A 22,752-nucleotide genomic window follows, 5' to 3' on the forward strand; every position below is an offset into this window, starting at 1 on the left:
CCATTTGTGTCTCCCCAAAACCAAACCCAGTGATGAGTACCTTTCACGTCGAATCATAATCGAATGAAGTGAAAGTGTGGAAAGTTTAGTGTTGCGGATAGTTTTTAATTTCTTTTCTCTTCTCTCTGTTTTTGAAAACTTATTTTAAGAAAACATCCAATCCAGTTTGGTTGGTCCATGATATGGGTCCAATAGTAGTGTAGTTGGATGGGGCTTGACAAGAGCTTTCCAATGATATATTATAAGCCCAATTCCGATGAATATTGAGGAAGTTATGGCCAATTTACTGAACTAGGCCCGGTTTGAGCCTTATATGCGGCCCAATGATCTAGGGAAGGGCCTAATATAGATTTATCATTCCTAATGCAATTAGGAATGGTTTTAGTCTTCTAGATTCTTCTAGAAGGTTCTTTTCATTCCTAATTCAATTAGCATTGATAAACTAACTTTTGTTGACTTTTTCAGAGTTTTAATTAAAATCAAAGAACATTTTTGAGGGAAATACGATTTTATCCTCCTGTACGGCAATTTTTAATCTGATTTTAAGAAAACGCGTGAATTTCCAGATCAGCGCCAAACGCCAGCTGTAGCGCCTGGGGCTACGCTTGGCGCCTGGGGCTACGCTTGGCGCCTGGCGCCAATAGCCAGCGTTGGCGCTGATCAGGTTTTATCTGCACCAGAAATCTGTTTTGATATTTTATCTTTTTGGCTGGATTTTCTTTTAAAATAACGTCGTAAAAACTCCGTTTTCGATAATCAGCTTTCACCTACAATCATCGATTCTTTGTTTTACCAACTCTCATCAAGATTTTCTTGATTACTCTCTCTCTCTCTTCTAAACTAGCTTCTCTCAAATATAAAAATTCCGCATTCATTAGATTTAGATACACCTAGCCATATTCGAAGTTGCCTTCGCCATAGACGTGAAAGGTTTAATTTCTGAGGGTTTGGTCACAAATCTCTCTTTCAATTATTTAATTTAATTGTTTTGTTTATTATTTTCCTTGAGGTTACTAACGCGTGTATTTTGTTATTAGAAAGAGGTACGAGGTATCAAAGTAAGTATCTTAATTGATTTATTGATATTATGATATAGAAATCATATCTAGGTTGTTATTATGATTCCTAGTATCATGTTTAGGGAAAATGTTATAATATCAAATATGCTTATTATGATTCCTGCAATGCTTCCTTTTTTCTTTCCTAATATATATTCATGTTAGTATCATGTTAGGGTTAAAGATTTGATCTTTATATGTTTAGTGACATGCTAGGGTTTGTTATTAATCTTGTTAGTATCATGCCTAGGATCTTGCTATTTTTATTATGCTTTAACATGACTCATGATTATTATTATGATAATGATTTTATTATTATTATTATTATAATTATTATTATTATTATTATTATTATTATTATTATTATTATTATTATTATTATTATTATTATTATTATTATTATTATTATTACTATTATTATTATTATTATTATTATTATTATTATTATTATTATTATTATTATTATTATTATTATTATTATTATTATTATTATTATTATTATTATTATTTTGTTGCTTGATACACATTTTTTATTGTTATTGCTTGATCACGCCTTTTATGCATGTTTAAAGGGAATTTGGTACTTGTAATAACGCTTAATAAGATAATCAATAATCTTGTTTAGGGTTAATTTGATTATAATTCAAGTGATCGCCAATAATAGATTTATTTGTGCATTAATAGTCAACTAACATAGATAAACAGGTTAAGGGTTAATCCTATTGCTTGCTTGTTAGTAAAAAAGCGCACATGAATATGATCTTAATAAAGTAGAGGCTTATTATTAGGGCAGGTTCAATCTCTTTTAGGTTGGATTTGTACCTTCATCCCCGAACCCTATTTGGTTCAAGACTTTATGGAGTTGACGATCTCTTGGATCGTTAAGGGGTGTAACCTTCACCTCGTTAACGGTTTACAAGTTCCTAAAAAACTTGTTGGCGACTCTTTTGCTCTATCTTCTTTCCCTTTGGACCCCACCGTACTTTATTGTATGATCACAGTGGGGTTCAAGCTAGGGGATTAACACTTCAAATATTCCCTACAATTTTTGGCGACTCCACTGGGAGGATTTCTATTTTAATTCCTAAATTTGTTTCGGCAATGTTTTAGAATGAGTGGATGAGACTCCAAACGTTGTAAGTATTTCATGTGCGTAATTTTGATTAACGTTATTGTCATATGCATAAAAAAGATCTAATTGGAAAGACCATCCGTAATGAGTTAAAAACATAGGATTTTACACGTAGGAAATTTGAGAAATATCTTTCACAACTAGGACTGAAATAACACTGCGCAAAACTGGAAAATTTTATCGAGCACAGAAAGCTGCTGAGGCATGTAGGAATTAGTGTCGGCGAACAGAAGCTGGCGCCAGACATTTAAGTGTAGCGCCAGACGACAGCTCTGTCGCCAGGCTCTACAGCTAAATCCTGGCGCCAACCTCTATTTGCTGGCGCCAAATTCTTCCAATATCGAGCCAAAAATATGCGTTCTAATTTCGACCAATTTGTCGCATTGTTTGCTCGATCCTACTTCCTGATTGAGTTTTTTCTCACTTTTCTGAAACCCATATGTGTTCTACATATGGACATAACCCTCTGGGAATTCATGCTCCATCTACCTGATTGAACGCTATGTGCAACAAAGGGTACATCCGAGAATGTTGAATTCACCAAACCATGGAAGCGAGTTTTTTCTAAAACTCGCGGTGTCCCATCCACTCGCGCCAACCCTTCACGGTTAGGCTTCCGCGTGGTGCATCCGGAGAATTAACCATGGACCCTCTATTGACTAAACCATATCCCGAACTTTAGAGAACTAGAGCCATGGTTAGGTTGCAAACTCATTGCGTCATATTGTGCCTACTTGACTAATTGTGCATGAATTGTTGTGTATATATTTTATGTTTCTCTTAACTGTTTGTTTGACTTGTGTTGAGATTTAATAAATTAATGACTTAAAGAACTTTGCCTAATTAATTAATTGATTAATTAATTTGAGTAAATAAAGTCTAATTTTTTTTTTATCAGAATTGACCTAGTACGACTTTAGGCATACCCCTGTTGATTAACAACACCGAAAACAGTCTCAGATTAAAGTTCCAGCATTGGCGCCAAAGTCTGGACTGTAGCACCACTCTGTGGAGTGTGGCGCCTTGCGACAACTCTGTCGTCTGGCGCTACACTACACAGTGCGACGCCAGTCCTGTCGTTTTGCCAAAAGTTCGGATTATTGGTCGAGTCATCACCTAGTGTCTAATTAACCAGTTTGCTATTTAATTCGGCTGATTTTCGCTGTCAATAATACCTTGTTAAGTCATTAATTTAGTCTAGGCACTAAGTCCCATGGTCTTACACAAGAGTCCAAACATGTCACCTACAGTCACTAGTCTTAGCACACACTTTGAGTATATGTCACCATGACCATGTCTTAGGTTCATGCATGAGTCGGTTTTTTCCGTCATTTTTAGTTGGGGGTACATTCTATTCCTAGTTCTTCATATTTCTCCATCTAAATCATTTTCCTTCACATTCTATTCTAATATTTCTTCACTCCTTTCATCCATTGCATGTTGAATAAAGTTTGAGTCAAATATTTAACATTGAATATCCCCAAATTCCTTTTCCATAGTACTTGGTCGAGGAGAGAAGGGCGATTAATCAAGGACAACCTCTTTATTCAAGTTTCACTTTTTGATAAACCAATTCGTCAAAAGAGGAAGGCTAAAAAGATAATGGCAAGTCAAGAAGAGGTCAATGAACTTAGGAATCAATTGGATGACGTGACTGAGGTGTTAAAGGCTTTAACCCTCAAAATTGATGACCCTGTGAAGCAACAACAAATGAACCTCATGCAAGAAAGTTTGAAAAAGCTGTCTAGTGACTATAAATTTCAAGGCATGAGTTCACAAGGGGTCTCGCTGGACAAGGAACTTCTTCCTCAAAAGTTCAACGCCACTGACATCCCTAAATTCAAGGCAACAGATAACCCTTACTTTCATCTAAGAGCTTTTGAAACTATAATGAGCATTAAGGGTATCGATAAGAAAGTATTCCCCTCTCTGTTCCCTCTATCTCTTAAGATCGTTTGCCAACAATGGTTCTTTTCCCTTGACAAAGAGAAAACCTCTTCTTGGGAGTCGATAGCAAACGCTTTCATAGATGATATAAGTGCAACATCCAAGACGAAACATACCATTGAAAACTTGAGATGTTAAAACAAAAAGAAAACGAAGGGTTCACTTCTTTCTTCAATAAATGGAGGGAAACTTCCACTAATATGGTCAAGGCTCCTACCGAAAAAGAATCTGTGAGGATGTTTATCAAGAATCTCCAAAGGAAGTATTCAAAGCACTTAAAGTACCAACACAACTTGAATACCTTCAAGGCTGTCTTTGATATAGTTATTGACATTGAAGATGACAATCTGAAAGATAATAGTGCGAGAGGAAAGAAGAACGACCATCCTTCTTCCTCCTCTCCCACTAATGAATTACGTGCTACGAACGCCTCTAAATCACGAATCCAAAGGTCGAAAAGAGTGTTCACTCCACTTGGTATGAGTTATGAAACAGCTTTCGAGAAGCTACACCACAAAGGACTAGTCATGCCCATAGGGCCCATCAAAGATCCAATTCCAGAAGCCAGGACACCTAAGTGGGACCCTAATAAGCACTGCAAATATCACCAAGGAAAGGGTCACGACACTGAGGAGTGTTGGAAACTCAAAGAAGCTATTCAAGATCTAATTGATAACAATGAAACATCTAAGATTCTAGCCATCGTAGATGATCAAACATCCTTCGATCCATCACTTCTTATCACACCTGTAGGAGAGCCCATGATCGAGACAACTTATGTAACATCTCTCGATGAAGTGGCCATGATTGGGGAGGATGGAAGTCTTTTCTTAGATAGTACCAGAGAAAGACTCGTCAAGTCTAAAAGAGGACGTTCGAAAATTGCAAGATGTCGTTGCCATGCTCTTAAACGTGGTAGAAGGATTAGCAAATTGGGTGATGGTCATCGAACAAAATCCTCGCCAAGGGTTTAATGAAGAACTCAATGCTCCTAAGCCACGGGCAAAACGGACCATTGAAGAATACACACCAATAGGAATGACTTATAATGAAGCTTTTGACTGTCTTCACGATCAAGGTCATATTCACTCCATTGGTCCCAGTCAAGACCTTCCACATGAAAAACGTTTTCCCAATTGGGATCCAAATTCCTATTATCGATACCATAAAGGTCGCGGTCACACTACTAAAAAGTGTCTCGCCCTCAAGGATCGTGTTCAAGACTTCATTGATTCAAATCTCCTTCATGTTCCTCCGCGCGACAAGAAGGCCAAGATCAGTAACAATAACAACAGTGGCTGTAAAAGGAAGAAGAACGACTATCCTTCTTCTTCCGAAAACACCTACTCTAGCAACAGTGTTGGTACTTTTGACCTTAGTGAGATCCTAGCCATGGATAGTCGAGGATTTAGAAAGCAACAAAAAAGGGATTTTACCCCTATTGGAATTAGCTACAATGACGCTTTCAATCGACTCCATGCCAAGGGACTCATTACTCCTATTGGACCTCTTCAAGATCCCCCGCTTGAGAAAAGATTGCCTAGTTGGAATCCAAATGTGCGCTACAAGTACCATCAAGGTAGGGGTCATGCTACTGAGAGCTGTTGGAAGCTAAAGGAGGCTATCCAACATTTGATTGCTAATAAAAAGCTTCCCATACCTCCAGTTAACAAGAAGAGCGAGTGATGATAAAACAAACAACACAGGACAAGAGGCGAGCTTCAACGACGAGATTTCATGACATCTTTTTTCTTTTTCTCTATTTACCCTTTCCCCAATAAGTCTAGCATAGGCACCTTTTCTTTTCCATTAGATTAATTTTGTAGATTCTTTCTTTTCCCCTTCTTAATAAAATGAGCATTTATTCTCTTACATATGATCATTTCATTGCATTGCATCAATAAAAAAAAAAAATCCACGTCGAATTAAGCACAAGGTATACCGATGATTTAAGGCACCCTTTGTAGCCACATCATATTGCCTTTCACCTTTCTAATTTACAATCCTTTCTTGATAAACCCCTTTGAGCCTTGTCTAACGATAGAACTTTCTTTTTTCAACCCACATCTACCTAACCTTGGGATGGAATGGTGTGTAACTTATGCAATCTCAAGAGCTTGAGTGATTTCAAAAAAAAAAAAAAAGCAATTAAAAAAATAAATATAAGTGTACAAAAGGGTAAATGTTCCAATGTCTTTGACATGAACATGTCTTTGATATGAACACGTCTCAGATTACGTCTCTGTCGAGTGCTCGGTACCGTGCCTGAGAAACATGAATGCCAAGTGAGTGATTGACCGCATGATCGGGATTTCCCACACTTATTAAAATGAAATAAGTGCTAAAGCAAAAGAAAAAGCTAAAAAAAAAAGAGTCAAAAGCCTCAAGCATAAAAATACAAAGACTCAAAAGCATGGTTGCACACCTTGGGGGTTTATCTAGGGTCTTGAGCCTTTATCCCCTTCTTCTTCAACCTTTAGCCTAACCACGTTACAACCCTTAAAAAGACCTTTTTGAGGTATACATGCTTGTGCGAGGTTCGGCTAGAGCTACGTTCGGCCTGATTCCTAACGGATACGTAGGAAACCTCACATTGAGGTGCGGCCGTAATAAAAATGCATTCATATTCACATTCATACACCATCATATCAAGGGATCTCCTATGCTCATCCCTATTCATGTAGAGCTAGACTTGGGGGCTTGATCCCTACATCATTAGCTTACCTAGCCTAAGAGTCACCACCATTTGACTTTTTTTTAATATCTTTCCTCACACTTAGCCCTTGTGGCCTAACCTTAGTGTCGCTTTCACACACCGCACAGATACACGACCAAATATACCTTCCATTAGGAACCCTTTGTCATAAAATCTTAACATAACACTGAAGCATGCCTTGTCATGTCAAAATGCCCAACATCACTCATCATTGCATCACGAAGTATGAAGTGCTTAGCCTCCGTGCCTAAGTTACCTAAATGCTTTCATTATCGAGTCAACTAGGATAGTCTAAGATTTTACAATCCTTGTACTGTGAGAAACAATATTTGACTAAGCTTATTCAACATGCACCTTCAAAACCTTCGATTCTTTTTTATGTCTTTCTTTTTCGGGAGAAAGTCGGTACCCTCCACAAAAATGACAAAAATTTTTGCCTTTTTGCATTTTCGAGTCGCATAATCACATTACGATGCACACACGGGTCATAAGTCACACGTGTCATTTCACTTTGAGTCGAGTCAACCTCGAGTCAATCACAGAGAGTCAAGTTTATACCTTGAGTCGTGTCGTGTTAATGAGTCAAGCGACGTTAAACCTTAGGTCAACCCTAAGATAATTAAAGAGATTAGCAAAGTTCTATAAGTCAAAAAATAAATACAGGTGCAGCAGAATAGGGAAGACCCTACTCCAGCGCCAGACGACAACATCTAGCATATGGAAATAGATTTCAGCGCTTAGGGCTAGATCTCAGCGTCTGGCGGCAGAGTCAATTCTTGGCGCCAAAGATATTTCAGCAGCGACAGAGCTTGAAGCCTCTCAGAAAGGTGATTTCGACCTCATACAACAATTTCGGATTCCTTGGTACGCCAGTTAGCCCCTATAAGCAATTTGACATGACCAAGTAGTCAGTTTGATTACAATCGCAATAAGTGATCGACCTGATGAAAGATCGTCTCACTTAGCTTAAAGTGCCTAAGAATTGGCTCATCACGGAGCACCGACATACTAGTTTTAGCGGAAGTAAAGTTCAAGCAAGCTTTAGAGATCGACAAGCGTTGGTCTTCGAAAATTTTTCTTCGGAATATTATCATTCAAGCTCTTTTGTTCAGAGACGTGTGGACAATCCTTTCAAGCTCTTTTGTTCAGAGACGCGTGGACATACCATTCAAAGGTCTCTTGTTCAGATACGCGTGGACATGTCATTCAAGCTCCTTTGTTCAGAGACGTGTGGACATATCATCAAAGCTCTTTGTCCACAGACGCGTGGGCATATCATTCAAGCTCTTTTGTTCAGAGACGCGTGGACATATCATCAAAGATCTTTGCTCCAGAGAAGTGTGGGCATATTATCAAAGCTTTAATGTTCAGAGACGCGTGGGCATATCATCAATGCTCTTTGCTCCAGAGACGCGTGGGCATATTATTAAAGCTCTATTGTTCAGAGACGCGTGGACATTTCTTTCAAGCTCTTTTGCTCGAGAGACGCGTGGGCATCCTATTATCAAGCTCTTTGTTCAGAGACGAAGTGGGCACATCATTCAGAAGTTCATATCCAAAAAATAAAGAAGCTCTATTATTCAGAGACGCGTGGACATATCCAAAAAAAAGAAGCTCTTTGTTCAGAGGCGCGTGAACATATCCAAAAAAAGAAGCTCTTTGTTCAGAGACGAGTGAACATCGAAACAGCAAGATGACGTTCCCTAGATTGTGGAGAGTTATGATAAACAACTGAAGTTAATTTCAAGCTAAGTTGTCTTCGATCATGTTCCCTTAGACGTGGAGGATGGTCATAAAGCGGAAGAGGATTGTTTCAAGTAAAGCAATCTTTGATAGTATTCCCATGGACGTGGAATATTATCAAAGCGGAAGAGGATCGTTTCAGGTGAAGCAATCTTCAATATTGGAAGCAGTTACAAGCGTAGTAGTTTTCAAGCGCGATGGCATTCTCTTGGCAGGAGGTCAACAAAACAACAGTAAAGCGGCAGCAAATCGGTTACCTTCAGAGACGTGTGCTCGACGGTGCAAGATACGCGTTTCTTAACTCTTTTATCTGTTAAACTAACGCTAGTTTACAGGTATCAGCGTTACAAGAGTGATTTAGGATCGCATAACGTTCTGAATCATTCTCCGTCCCTATCGCTACTTTGACTTTTGTTTTCGAAACTCGCGTTTCTCCAAACTTAGTCAAAGTGGGGGCTTCTGTAGACACCCATTTGTGTCTCCCCAAAACCAAACCCAGTGATGAGTACCTTTCACGTCGAATCATAATCGAATGAAGTGAAAGTATGGAAAGTTTAGTGTTGCGGATAGTTTTTAATTTCTTTTCTCTTCTCTCTGTTTTTGAAAACTTATTTTAAGAAAATAGCCAATCCAGTTTGGTTGGTCCATGAAATGGGTCCAATAGTAGTGTAGTTGGATGGGGCTTGACAAGAGCTTTCCAACGATATATTATAAACCCAATTCTGATGAATATTGAGGAAGTTATGGCCAATTTACTGAACTGGGCCCGGTTTGAGCCTTATATGCGGCCCAATGATCTAGGGGAGGGCCTAATATAGATTTATCATTCCTAATGCAATTAGGAATGGTTTTAGTCTTCTAGATTCTTCTAGAAGGTTCTTTTCATTCCTAATTCAATTAGCATTGATAAATTGACTTTTGTTGACTTTTTCAGAGTTTTAATTAAAATCAAAGAACATTTTTGAGGGAAATACAATTTTATCCTCCTGTACGACATTTTCATCTGATTTTAAGAAAATGCGTGAATTTCCAGATCAGAGCCAAACACCAGCTGTAGCGCCTGGCGCTACGCTTGGCGCCTGGCGCCAATAGCCAGCGTTGACGCTGATCAGGTTTTATCTGCGCCAGAACTCTGTTTTGATATTTTATCTTTTTTGCTGATTTACTTTATAAATAACGTCGTAAAAACTCCGTTTTCGATAATCAGTTTTCACCTACAATCATCGATTCTCTCTTTTACCAACTCTCATCAAGATTTTCTTGATTACTCTCTCTCTCTCTCTCTTCTAAACTAGTTTCTCTCAAATATAAAAATTCTGCATTCATTAGATTTAGATACACCTAGCCATATTCGAAATTGCCTTCGCCCTAGACGTGAAAGGTTTAATTTCTGAGGGTTTGGTCCCAAATCTCTCTTTCAATTATTTAATTTAATTGTTTTGTTTATTATTTTCCTTGAAGTTACTAACGCGTGTATTTTGTTATTAGAAAGAGGTACGAGGTATCAAAGTAAGTATCTTAAGTGATTTATTGATATTATGATATAGAAATCATGTCTAGGTTGTTATTATGATTCCTAGTATCATGTTTAAGGAAAATGTTATAATATCAAATATGCTTATTATGATTCCTACGATGCTTCCTATTTTCTTTCCTATTATATATTCTTGTTAGTATCATGTTAGGGTTAAATATTTTATCTTTATATGTTTAGTGACATGCTAGGGTTTGTTATTAATATTGTTAGTATCATGCCTAGGATCTTGCTATTTTTATTATGCTTTAACATGACTTATGATTATTATTATTATTATTATTATTATTATTATTATTATTATTATTATTATTATTATTATTATTATTATTATTATTATTATTATTATTATTATTATTATTATTATTATTATTATTATTATATCAGAAAAAACCTACAAAGTCAATCAATTTACAAGAAATTAGTGGGGAGCCGAGATACAATCTGGGCCCCCACCCCTCTAGCTATAGCGAACCCGATCCTTCTGAAGATGTGAGCTGCCGCACGAGCACCAATATCCTGAGTCTTAGCAAACGCCTGAACCCGCTTCAGCAACGCAATAGCATCCTTATCTAATTCCCCCAACGAAGAAAAGGAGAAAGGAAGAAAACCGTAGCCAATAGCCCTGCAACGCGCCCCATACTTGTCCCGCTTCCGCTGAGCCGCCGTAGACACAACACAACCAGGAACGAAGTCAGACAACCCCGATTGTGTCAAAGGTGAAGATCCCGTCAAGTCAACACATACATCAAGGCCTCTATCCCAGGAATAAAGCAACATATCTGCTGGTCGAAGAGCCCCGTCGTTCCCTCCAGTTAACCCAACGTTAACCACTTTTCGAGCAGAAATCCCAGACCGAAAACAAATATCAACAAGGGTATCACGAACAACGTTGTGCCGATGTTTAATACCCACCATCCCAGCACAAGACACTGCATGATCCCCATAAATATCCCCATCAAAAACCCTTGAGCAAGCAGAACACGGTGCTGAAATGGAGAACAAAGGAACACCCAACCTGTAGCAAAGAACACTACGGTAAGTCTTACCATTCATAGTCTGACCCTAACCCGATATCGGAACCGCCCGCAACCAGGCCGAAGAGTGATCTCCCTGTTGGGACTTCCATAAGGCAACCTGACGCGCAGATAAGGAGAAAGTGGAATCTGCAGATGTAGTGACCTTCGTGAAATATATATCTGCCAATTTTTTCATTAGTCAGGGGGCAGCGATCTCACTAGGGTTACTCATAAGGTCAGTCTCCACAGTCCTGTTAAAAAGACTAAGAGCACCATGGAATGTCGGTCCCGGACTAATAATACCAGAATTGCTAAGAAGCGTAGCCTGAAGACCAGAAGACTGTAGACGCGACGCAAGGAAAGCATAATGCCGAACATCACCCGCCGAATAGACACCCAAACCACCATAAGAAAAAGGTAAGGTGGCAAGTCGCCATTGCCAATCACCAAAACCAGGCCCCGAAGCAGTTACAATACCAGAATTATTATTATTATTATTATTATTATTATTATTATTATTATTATTATTATTATTATTATTATTATTATTATTATTATTATTATTATTATTATTATTATTATTATTATTATTATTATTATTATTATTATTATTATTATTATTATTATTATTATTATTATTATTATTATTATTATTATTATTATTATTATTATTATTATTATTATGATTATTATTTTTTTTGTTGCTTGATACACATTTTTTATTGTTATTGCTTGATCACGCCTTTTATGCATGTTTAAAGGGAATTTGGTACTTGTAATCACGCTTAATAAGATAATTAATAATCTTGTTTAGGGTTAATTTGATTATAATTCAAGTGATCGCCAATAATAGATTTATTTGTGCATTAATAGTCAACCAACATAAATAAACAAGTTTAGGGTTAATCCTATTGCTTGCATGTTAGTCAGAAAGCGCACATGAATACGATCTAAATAAAGTAGAGGCCTATTATTAGGGCAGGTTCAATCTCTTTTAGGTTGGATTTGCACCTTCATCCCCGAACCCTATTTGGTTCAAGACCTTATGGAGTTGACGATCTCTTGGATCGTTGAGGGGTGTAACCTTCACCTCATGAACGGTTTACAAGTTCCTAAAAAACTTGTTGGCGACTCTTTTGCTCTATCTTCTTTCCCTTTGGACGCCACCGTACGTTATTGTATGATCACAGTGGGGTTCAAGATAGGGGATTAACGCTTGAAATATTCCCTACAATGGTCAGTAAAAACAATAACTTTAGAACCAACAAGATATGATCTAAATTTTTCTAAAGCATAAATCACAGCAAGAAACTCCTTCTCCGTGATAGCATAGTTAACTTGGGCTTCATCTAAAGTTTTACTTGCATATTAAATAGCATGCAAAACTTTGTTCTTTCTCTGTCCGAGCGCGGCTCCTAGTGCAAAGTCACTTGCATCACACATAATCTCGAAAGGTAGATTCCAATCGGGAGCACATATGATGGGTGCCGATATCAAAGCCTGCTTTATCCTGTTAAAAGCCTCAAGACACTTGTCAGTAAAAATAAAAGGGGCATTCTTGAGTAAAAGCTGAGTTAGTGGTTTAGCAATTTTAGAAAAATCATTGATAAAGCGACGATAAAACCCCGCATGACCTAAGAAACTTCTAACTCCCTTAACATTAACTGGGGGAGGTAATTGCTCAATCACTGAAATCTTAGCTTTATCTACTTGTATACCCTTATCAAATACAATATGACCTAGAACTACTCCCTATGTCACCATAAAGTGACATTTCTCCCAGTTTAGCACCAAATTGCATTCTTCACATCGTTTCAAAATTTTAGCGAGATTTATTAAACATGCATCATTTGAAGAACCATACACGCTAAAATAATCCATAAAGACTTCCATGATAGACTCTATGAAATCAGAAAAAATGCTCATCATGCAACGTTTAAAGGTAGCGGGGGCATTACATAAACCAAAGGGTATCCTACGATTTGCAAAAGTACCATAAGGGCATGTAAATGTAGTCTTTTCGTGATCATAAGGGTGAATTGGAATTCGAAAAAATCCCGAATACCCATCCAAATAGCAAAAGAACTTATGATTAGCTAACCTCTCAAGCATTTGATCTATAAGGGAAGGGAGAAGTGGTCATTTTTTGTGGCGATATTTAGTCTACGATAATCAATGCACATACGCCACCCTGTAATAGTTCTAGTGGAAATCAATTCATTTTTCTCGTTTTTAATCACAGTCATCCCACCCTTCTTAGGCACCACTTGTACAGGACTTACCCACTTGGAGTCAGAAATAGGATAGATAATACATGCATCAAGTAATTTCATAACCTCTTTCTTGACTACTTCTTGCATATTGGAATTCAACCTTCTCTTGGGCTGAATGCAGGGCTTATAGTTGTTCTCTAAATGTATCATGTGCATATAAAAATCAGGGCTAATACCCTTGAGATCATCAATACTGTACCCAATTGCTCTTTTATGGGTTTGAAGAACCCCTAGAAGTTGGGAAGTTTGTAGGTCATCAAGTGCAGTAATGATGATCATAGAGTATAGTTCCTGCTCATCAAGAAAAATATATTTTAAATGAGAAGGGAGAGATTTTAGTTCAGGTTTCTTAACCTCTGCAGGTTTTGATTCCTGAACTAAATTTACTACCTTCATTGTCTCTTTGGGGTCTAACTCTTTTAGGGAAATAGGTTTTTCAATAGCATGTACTTCATTACCCCAGACGCTTGCATTATCTGCAGATAAATTTCCACAAAGAATTTCCTTCAAGAAATCCCTTGCAAGAACCTGTGGTAAGCTATCATCACAAATATCATCCATTATATCAATTACATCAATAAAACAACAATTTTCCTCTAACATAGGTCCTTTCAAAACTTTCCCTAAATTAAAAGTAACTTTATCATCGATCTCACCAACAGATAGGGTTAGTTTACCATTTTTGACATCAATAATGACTCTCGCAGTATGGAGAACCTAATATAATGGGAATTTGTGTATCCTCAACCATGTCTAAAACAACAAAATCCATAGGGATAAAAAATTTACCAACTCTGCCAGGGACATCCTCTAAAATACCTAAAGGGTAATTAATAGAACGATCTGCCATTTGCAAAGTTATATTAGTAACTTTTAAATCACCCATATTAAGTTTATCACAAACAGACGATGGCATAACACTGACACTGGCACCCAAGTCACACAAAGCTTTATCAATGAAAACATTTCCTATATGACAAGGGATAGAAAAGCTACCAGAATCCTTTAATTTAGGAGAGGTTTTTTTTTTGCAATAAAGCACTATATTCCACTGTAAAACCTACAGTTTCTACCTCATTAAAGGCCCTTTTCCTAGTCAGAATGTCTTTCATAAATTTAGCATATGCAGGAATCTGATTGATTAAATCAGTGAAAGGAACTGTTACCCACAAGTTTTTCACAACCTCCTAGAACTTACCGAATTGTTTATCAAACTTAGTCTTCAATTGTCTATTAGGGAATGGTAGTTTGATAACTGGGCTCTGCACATCTCCTCCCTTATCCTGAGATTTACCCTGCAAAGAAACATTAGAAGAGTTAGTATCTTTTTGTAGCCCTGCAGGGTTAGCAGGATTAGCGTATGGTATAGAGGAATCTGGATCAGGAACATGACCATCTTCCTTTGGCATAGGAGGTCCATCATAATGTGAACCACTCCTTAGAGTAATTGCATTGGCATGATATGTGGGATGGATTGGATGCGATTGTAGAGCTCCCAGCTGACGGGTTTGTAGGGTAGATGAAAGTTGTGCAATTTGATTATCCATGATTTTATTATGAGCTAAAACTGAATCAATTAGTGCATCCCTACTCTCCATATGCTTTTGCATGTTGGTAAGCATTGCTCTAATTTCTGTCATAGCAGGGTCAGTAGATTATAAGGGTTGTGCTTGGTTTTTCTGGCCAGAATTAGGATGGTAATATTTCTGCTATGGTGGAGGTTGTTGTTGTGGTTGTTGTGAAGGTGGAGGGTTTTGTACATTGGTACTCCGGTGAGAAAGATATGGATGGTTCCGGAGACAAGGGTTATAAGAGTTGGAGTATGGGTTATTTTTCCTATAGGTTTGAAAGGCATTAACTTGTTCCATTGAACTCCTACAATCTTGCTCTCAATGCCCTACAATTCCACAATTTTCACAAAAAGCTTCATTGTTGGCAACAACAGAAACATTAGCTACAGAGTTAGGAGTAGCAGTAAGATTATCTAGTTTCTGACAAATAGATGTTAACTAAGCTTGCAAAAAGGATAAAGAATCAACATTATGTTTTCCTTTATAAGCAAACCCTCTCGGATTCCCGTATTGGGAATTGTGTATTGCCATATCTTCGATAACCTATCCTGCATCGTCCACATTTAGATTCATGAATCTCCCACTAGCTGCAGAATCTAGAACTAATATAGATGAATTTCCAAGTCCATTGTAAAAAGCTTGGATCAATTACCATTGTGCCAGATTATGGTGGGGGCATTCTCTCTGTAGATCCTTGAACCTCTCCCAAGCCTCATGTAAAGTTTCATTGGCCTCTTGGGCAAAGTTCTGAATAACACTCCTTAGTACAGCTGTTCTCTCTGCAGGGTAATATTTATTATAAATATTCAAGGCAAGAGTTTCCCAGTCAGTAATACCAAGTGCAATTCTATTCAAACCATTAAACTATAATTTTGCTTTTCCACATAATGAAAAGGGAAAAAGAATCTCCTTGATTTGGTCTTGCGTGACCCCGACTTGTCTAATGGTGTTGCAATATTGGAAGAAATCTGCAATGTGAAGATTAGGGTCTTCACCCTTAGCTCCACTAAATTGCTTCCTCTCTATCATGGTGATAAATTGGGGTTTGATTTCAAATTGCACTCCATGAAGGGTCGGAGTGGGATTAAGGTGTGGAAAATCTATGAGCTTTGGCTGCGAGTAATCACTGAGCTTCTTTGGTACCGCCATCTCTGATTCTGGATCTAAAGGAATTTATGAATCACTAGAATAAATTGGGGTCTCTTCGATTATTGTCTTCCTCAGAACCCGCCAGGATTTGTCTATAAAGATTCTTTTGCCTATGAAACGAGCGCTCGATCTCAGGATCGAATGGAATGAAACCTGATCTTGAACACCTGGGCATAAACAAAGAACTAAAAGACAACTATGAGAATTGCCTCAAATAACTAACGTTCTCTGAGACAAGAGGGGATAATCTAGACTACAAAAATAATCAGAAAATAAAAATAAAACTGTTTCCCTGGGAAACAAAAATAAAACTAAATCCACTAACTATGTAGATAGGGATGAAGGGTCAAACCACAGGGAAACTAGTCAATTTAATCCTAATTAATTAAAAGCAATCTAAATTATCAAGTAACAAAATTATTATTATAAGGGTAATTAAACTACTAAAAGTAAGAATAAGAAGGAATATAAATAAGAGGGAAATCAATGAAATAAAAGCCCAGGGCATAGGTTCACCAATAAACAATATTCCAGGGTAAAACATAACAATCAATCATCAATGCATTAATTAATCAGATCATAAAGGGCTTTCGCTACGTATAACAATCACAGAGTTAATTTACCGGTATTAAATCTCATCTCTCAAATCTCGATTTAACCATTTATAAATTAGTCCGCCTATTGAAACTAAGCTTAAACATCAATTCTCATCTCTCGAATCTCGAATCAATTATGCTAACTCATACAATTAAATCTGGCCAAACCTAATTGCATAGCATTAAATCAATCAATAGGAAAATAATTAAGCATTGACAATAAACAATCACAAATTACCCCTTCATAATATTTATTAGATCCCCATAAACCCTAGAAATAAAACTACTCACACGTAATTAAATCTAAACTAATTAAAGCAATTAAATAAGCCATAAGGGAATAAAGAAATAAAATTGCTGAAATTAATAGAGAAGAAATCGTTACCAAAATCAATGGAACTACAAAGTTGAGCAAGAACAATGTTGAGAGAATTTTAGAGAGAGAAAGTCTAAAAGAGAATGTAAACAAAAATTCCGTACTAAAATCGTACTTAAAAAACTCTAAAAAAAATCCCAATTAAAAACTAAAAATTTGGCAATCAGGCGCCTTTAAAACACGCGCCCGATCGGGCTGGCCTTTTTCTTCGCAACTCTTCTGGGCAGCCGCGCTGGATCGAGCTAATGCTCACCCGATCGGGCGCGTTTTGCATGATGACTCATACTGCGTGCCCGCCCGATCGGGCGCAAGCTTGCTCGATCGGGCCCGGTTTCTTCCTCGAGGCTTGGACTTCGATTGGGCTTGATTCTTCGGCCCAATCCGGATTTCCTCTTTGGGTCTTGAATACTTGGTCCAAATGCCCCGGTATCACACACTGAGCCCTTAATCACCGGCTCTAACCGGTCCTTGGCTTCAAAGATGGTCGTGTCCACCTAATGTTCGTAGTTGCTCCATGAAAAACCCGAAAAATGCTCCAAAGGTGCAATTTCCTACAAAACTCAAGCAAAACTACAAAAGCACTAGAAAACATCAATTAGTAATAAAAGTGGCTCTAAAGAGCCAAAAACACTACTAATTATGAACAAGGGACAGGGGCAAAATACTATATAAATTGGACACATCACATGGACATCTTGGGTCCATATACTACTGCACCAGGCGACAAGCGCTACATCTTAGTGGATGTGTATTACATTACCAAATGGGTAGATGCAGAGGCGGTAAAAAACATCAAGACAAAGGATGTGATCTCCTTCATCTAGAAGAATATCATCACTCGTTTCAGGGTGCCTATGTCTATGGTTTTTAACAACGGCCCTCAGTTTGAGACCCCTCATTTGAACACTTGGTTAGGAGATCAGGGGATCTCCAATTACTTTGCATCAGTCGGCCGACCCCAAGCAAACGGCCAAGTTGAAGCCTTCAACAAATTAATCTCAGACAACATTAAAAAGAAAGTTGAGAGATCTGGTGGCCTATGGGCGGATGAATTACCACACGTTCTGTGGGCCATCAAAACAACCGCAAAAGGGGCGACTGGAGAGACCCCATTCCTCATGGCGTATGGGGCAGAAGCTGTCTTGCCTATCGAACACTATGAGCCGACTCTTCGGATTATGTTATATGATGAAGAAGGAAACTGGGAGGCCATGCGCCTGGCATTGGATTTACTCCCAGAGCGCAGGGGCAATGCTGCCTTCCGCCATGAAATCTACCGTCTGAGAATGACTCGAGTGTACAACAAAAGAGTACACAAGCACCCTTAAAAAGTTGGGGACTTTGTGTTACGGAAGATGGAGGCAATTAACCCCAAATTGAACAAGGGAAGTTAACCCCAAATTGGGAAGGCCCCTACCGAATCTATGAAGAAGTAAGAGGCGGCACCTACCGCCTGGAAACCCCAAACGACAAGAGGCTGCCCAGATGCTGAATGTAGATAATATGAAGAAGTATTACTCATGAAATTTTGTAAAGTTTTTGACTTGCTAATGAAATTTTGCCTTCATTTTCATACTTGTCTTTATTTTCTTTATTTTGAGCACCGGCTGCACATAGTGCAGAAGAACTGGCTTATAACAATAAAGGATGTCGCCTGTGCTGGCGGATCCTACTTACCCATTATGGTACCAACTGCATAATGTGCAGGCGGACCAAAATCTTTAAAAAAGCAACGTTGGAGTACCGCCTGTATAATGTGTAGGCGGCCAACACCGAGACACTACAAGCAACCGCCTGTCCAATGGGCAGACGGCTAAGCACATTGTTAAACTAAATATAATTCCGGGATCGTCTGCCCCAACAGCAGACGCTCAAAAGATAATCCGAATGCACCAAAGGAGTCGGCTTAAACATACGCTTAAGCTAGTTAATAACTTAGTAGCTAACGTCTAAGTGACAAAGAGGCCAATGGCCGGATGAAAAACTAAGTTAATAATTTAATCTTTTATTTTAAACTAAGTCAATGACTTAGTGGCTATTCAATTCTCTAATCGAGGCCAATGGCCGGATGAATATTATTTAAAACTATCGTCTGCTCCAACATGAGTACGACTGTCTGCTCCAACATAAGTCAGGCTACCGGCAACGTCCATTCGGGAGAATTTGTAACACCCTAGAAATTGCTTTCCTTTAAATACCCATTCTACTCTTTAAAATACTATTAAGGAATATCTAAGACATTACCGCCACCGAGAAAACGGCTAAGGAAATTATCAAAGATAAACAGCGGAAGAGTTAAAATTAAAAATCGTTAAAACAAGTCAACTCAATAGTCAACCAAACGAAAGTAAAGTTTAAAACCAAAACAAACGAAGTCAAATAAAATCAAACTACAACTTGGAACCATTAAAGGCCCTTATTCAAAACCGTTCCAAAACCAAACCTTTGCGTTAGTCCACATAAAATATGTCATAAATAAATAAAGCATAAAACACATCGTAAACTAATGGAAGCTAGCATGATTCACTCTTATCTCATGCCCCGTCATGAATATGCTTCAATACCTGAAAAGTTTATCTCTACTTTTCCCCACTACTCTCCATTAAAAATGGGTCATCATAGGGCCAAGATAAAGACATGGCCAAACACACAAACACACACAATCAGCAAAGCTGAGTACATAAGCGTAATTAAACACACTAACATGCTTTCACCTATCAACACACACTTACCTCATTGCACCTTTTTACAAGCACACACAACAATTAATAAGGCACATTAACTAGACACTAAATAATTCATTTAGCGTTGACTACGCATCGAACGGGTTTCCAACTATACCTCGCCCAAATAAATTGAGGTTAACTGACACGGGAGCTAACCGTGCCAGCGACAAAACCACTCAAAGATGGCGAAATTCCTGCGCATAATAATAAATAAAAAGGAATGTATAGCGTCTGGTACTCCATTAGAAGTTATGGTTAAATATAAAACCCCATAACTCTCCCCATTGTTCATACTCAAGGTATATACGTTCCAAGAGTTTTGGTGCGTAATCTCTTTCACTTTACGTTATTTACATGTTATTGGACTTGGTGATGACTCTCAAAGCATAATAAATCAATCAAAAATAATTATTCAATCAACCAAACATACCAATTTAATTCTTGAATAATTAGTGACCACATATTATTTAATGCTGAACCCCTTTAAATTCTACCTCGGTGTCAAAGACACCTTAAACGCATAAAGCGCCAAAAATCCTATCCCTCGGTGTAAAAAAACCTTAAGTGCACAAAGGCACCAACATACAATTTATTCCTTGTGTACATAGACACTTATATAGCTCCTTCCTCATGCTTAAAGCATCATTAAAAATTATATGAACCATAATAAAATTCCTTTACAATATTCCAAGCCAAATTAAAAATTGTAGTTTAATTAAACATGCACTCTAACATGCCATAATTAAAAGTATAGTCCATATAATCATGCCAAAATCTAATTTTCCAATCCATAAACCATCACAAATAATTCATGCTTCACAATTCAATCACCTACACCAATACATCATCAAAATATGCTAAGTACGTGAACGTTCCTTGAGTACGATCTTAAAATCGCCACAACTAATAGAAATTGCTTACTTCGAAGTCTCCTACACATTAAAATCATAATAGAGTATTAAAATTAACTCTAAACAAATTTCCAGCAATATATATATATTTAAAAACCCCTCATAATTTAATTAAAGTAAGCTGAAATTATTTTTAAAACACCATAATTAAGTCCCAATCAATGGGTAATTAAAATTCCTTCAAGAACATAATATTAAGTGTTCTACATAAAATTCCAACACTTTATTTTAATTAAAACTTGCTATAATTAAGCCTTAAAACATTTGAAACAAAGATCTAAACCAATATACATCATAATCCTTCAATAACTCATAAATCAAGAACCTAGGGTTTTAAAAATTGGGGCTTTTAAATTAAAAATCAAATCTGAAAATTAATCAACATTATTATTATACTCAAACATCAAAATCAAATCCCAAAACTCATAATTTACAATTAGATTTGAACATAGATTAAATAAGAACAATAAAGTTATGTTTTTTTTTTTTTAACACTCGAAAAAAGGGAAGAGGAGGCACGGAAGCCATCTGTTGCCGGCTGCTGGCAGCGGCGGCCACCTGCTGCCGGTGGTTGGCAGAGATGGAGGGGGCGGAAAATAAAAGGGGAAGGGGAAAAGAAAAAGAAAGAAAATAAGGAGAAGAGAGAGAAGTTTACATTGGGTTTTTCTCCACTCTGGGCAAAGTTGATTTGCCTCATAAGTGGGATATTTATACCCCTTCTCTACCAATCCCTTTTTCCCTAAACTTCCCTCTTTTAGTTTTTTCCTAATTCCTTCCCTAATAAAACTTGTTAAAATTAAACTTTCTTAAAATAAAACCCCAACATTTATAAATAAAGAAATTAAATAAACTTTCCTTTTATAAAAATATTAGTTAAAATACCATAATGAAGATATTAAAATTATTCAAATACTTTATAAAATACATATTTTAAAATAAAATACGTATAAAAATACAGGGTATTACAGTCTACCCCCCTTAAAAAAAGTTTCGTCCCGAAACTTGGGGAACAAAAATTCAAACCTTTTTCCTCTTTATGTATAGTATTGCAGTACTTTTTTTCATTCCTTTACTCCTTTGTGTCTGTTTGAGAGCACGAATACTCAAAATAATTGATAAAATTTGTGCAAAAAGCACCAAAAATAAGTAAAATATAGGGAAAAAGCGCGAAATTGTATCGCATTCTACCCCCCTTAAAGAAAACGGGTTACGCCCCTGTAACTCAACATACCTGAAACAACACTGGGTATTTCTTTTTCATTTCATCTTCTGCCTCCCAAGTGGCTTCCTCATATTCTTGGTTAGACCAAAGTACTTTCATAATCTTAACGTTCTTATTGCGTGTACTACGCAAGAATCTTGACAGCTCTTTCCTTATAAGTTAAGCTTTGATCTAACTCAATGGTTTCGGGTTGTAGCACATGGGATTTATCAGGAATGTACCTTCTCAATTGGGACACATGAAATACGTCATGTACTATACTAAGCTCCATAGGTAAGGCTAACCTATAAGCTACTTTGCCTATTCTTTGCAGTATTTCATATGGACCAATGTACTTTGGACTCAGCTTTCCTTTCTTTCCAAATCTCATCACTCCTTTCATTGGTGACACCTTTAACAATACCTTATCGCCAATTTCGAACTCTTCTTCCCTATGCTTTAAGTCTGCATAGCTCTTTTGGCGATCTTGAGCTGCTTGAATCTTAGCTTGAATTTCCCTTACTTGCTTAACTGTATCTTCACTCATTTAAGGCCCTAGGATCATAGTTTCACTAATGTAGTTCCAACAAATTGGACTACGACATTTTCTCCCATACAAAGCCTCAAATGGTGCCATTCCTATGCTTGCATGGTAACTATTATTGTAGGAAAATTCAATTAAATCCAAGCTATCTTCCCATCCTCCTTGGAAGTCTATAACACAAGCTCTCAACATGTCCTCCAAGGTTTGAATGGTTCTCTCAGTTTGTCCATCTGTGGCAGGGTGAAATGTCGTACTC

The 22,752-nt window shown here is 37.4% G+C and overlaps 1 non-coding gene across 1 annotated transcript; it reads left to right on the top strand.

Annotated features, from left to right (window-relative positions):
• Positions 1-15,654: 15,654 nt before the first annotated feature.
• Positions 15,655-15,761, top strand: LOC145633414 (small nucleolar RNA R71). The gene has a single exon (XR_014112741.1). It is a non-coding gene; the product is annotated as a small nucleolar RNA R71 (small nucleolar RNA).
• Positions 15,762-22,752: the final 6,991 nt, after the last annotated feature.

The sequence above is a fragment of the Chenopodium album genome, chromosome 5, assembly GCF_948465745.1.
Source record: "Chenopodium album chromosome 5, dcCheAlbu1.1, whole genome shotgun sequence".
Lineage (NCBI taxonomy): Eukaryota > Viridiplantae > Streptophyta > Magnoliopsida > Caryophyllales > Amaranthaceae > Chenopodium > Chenopodium album.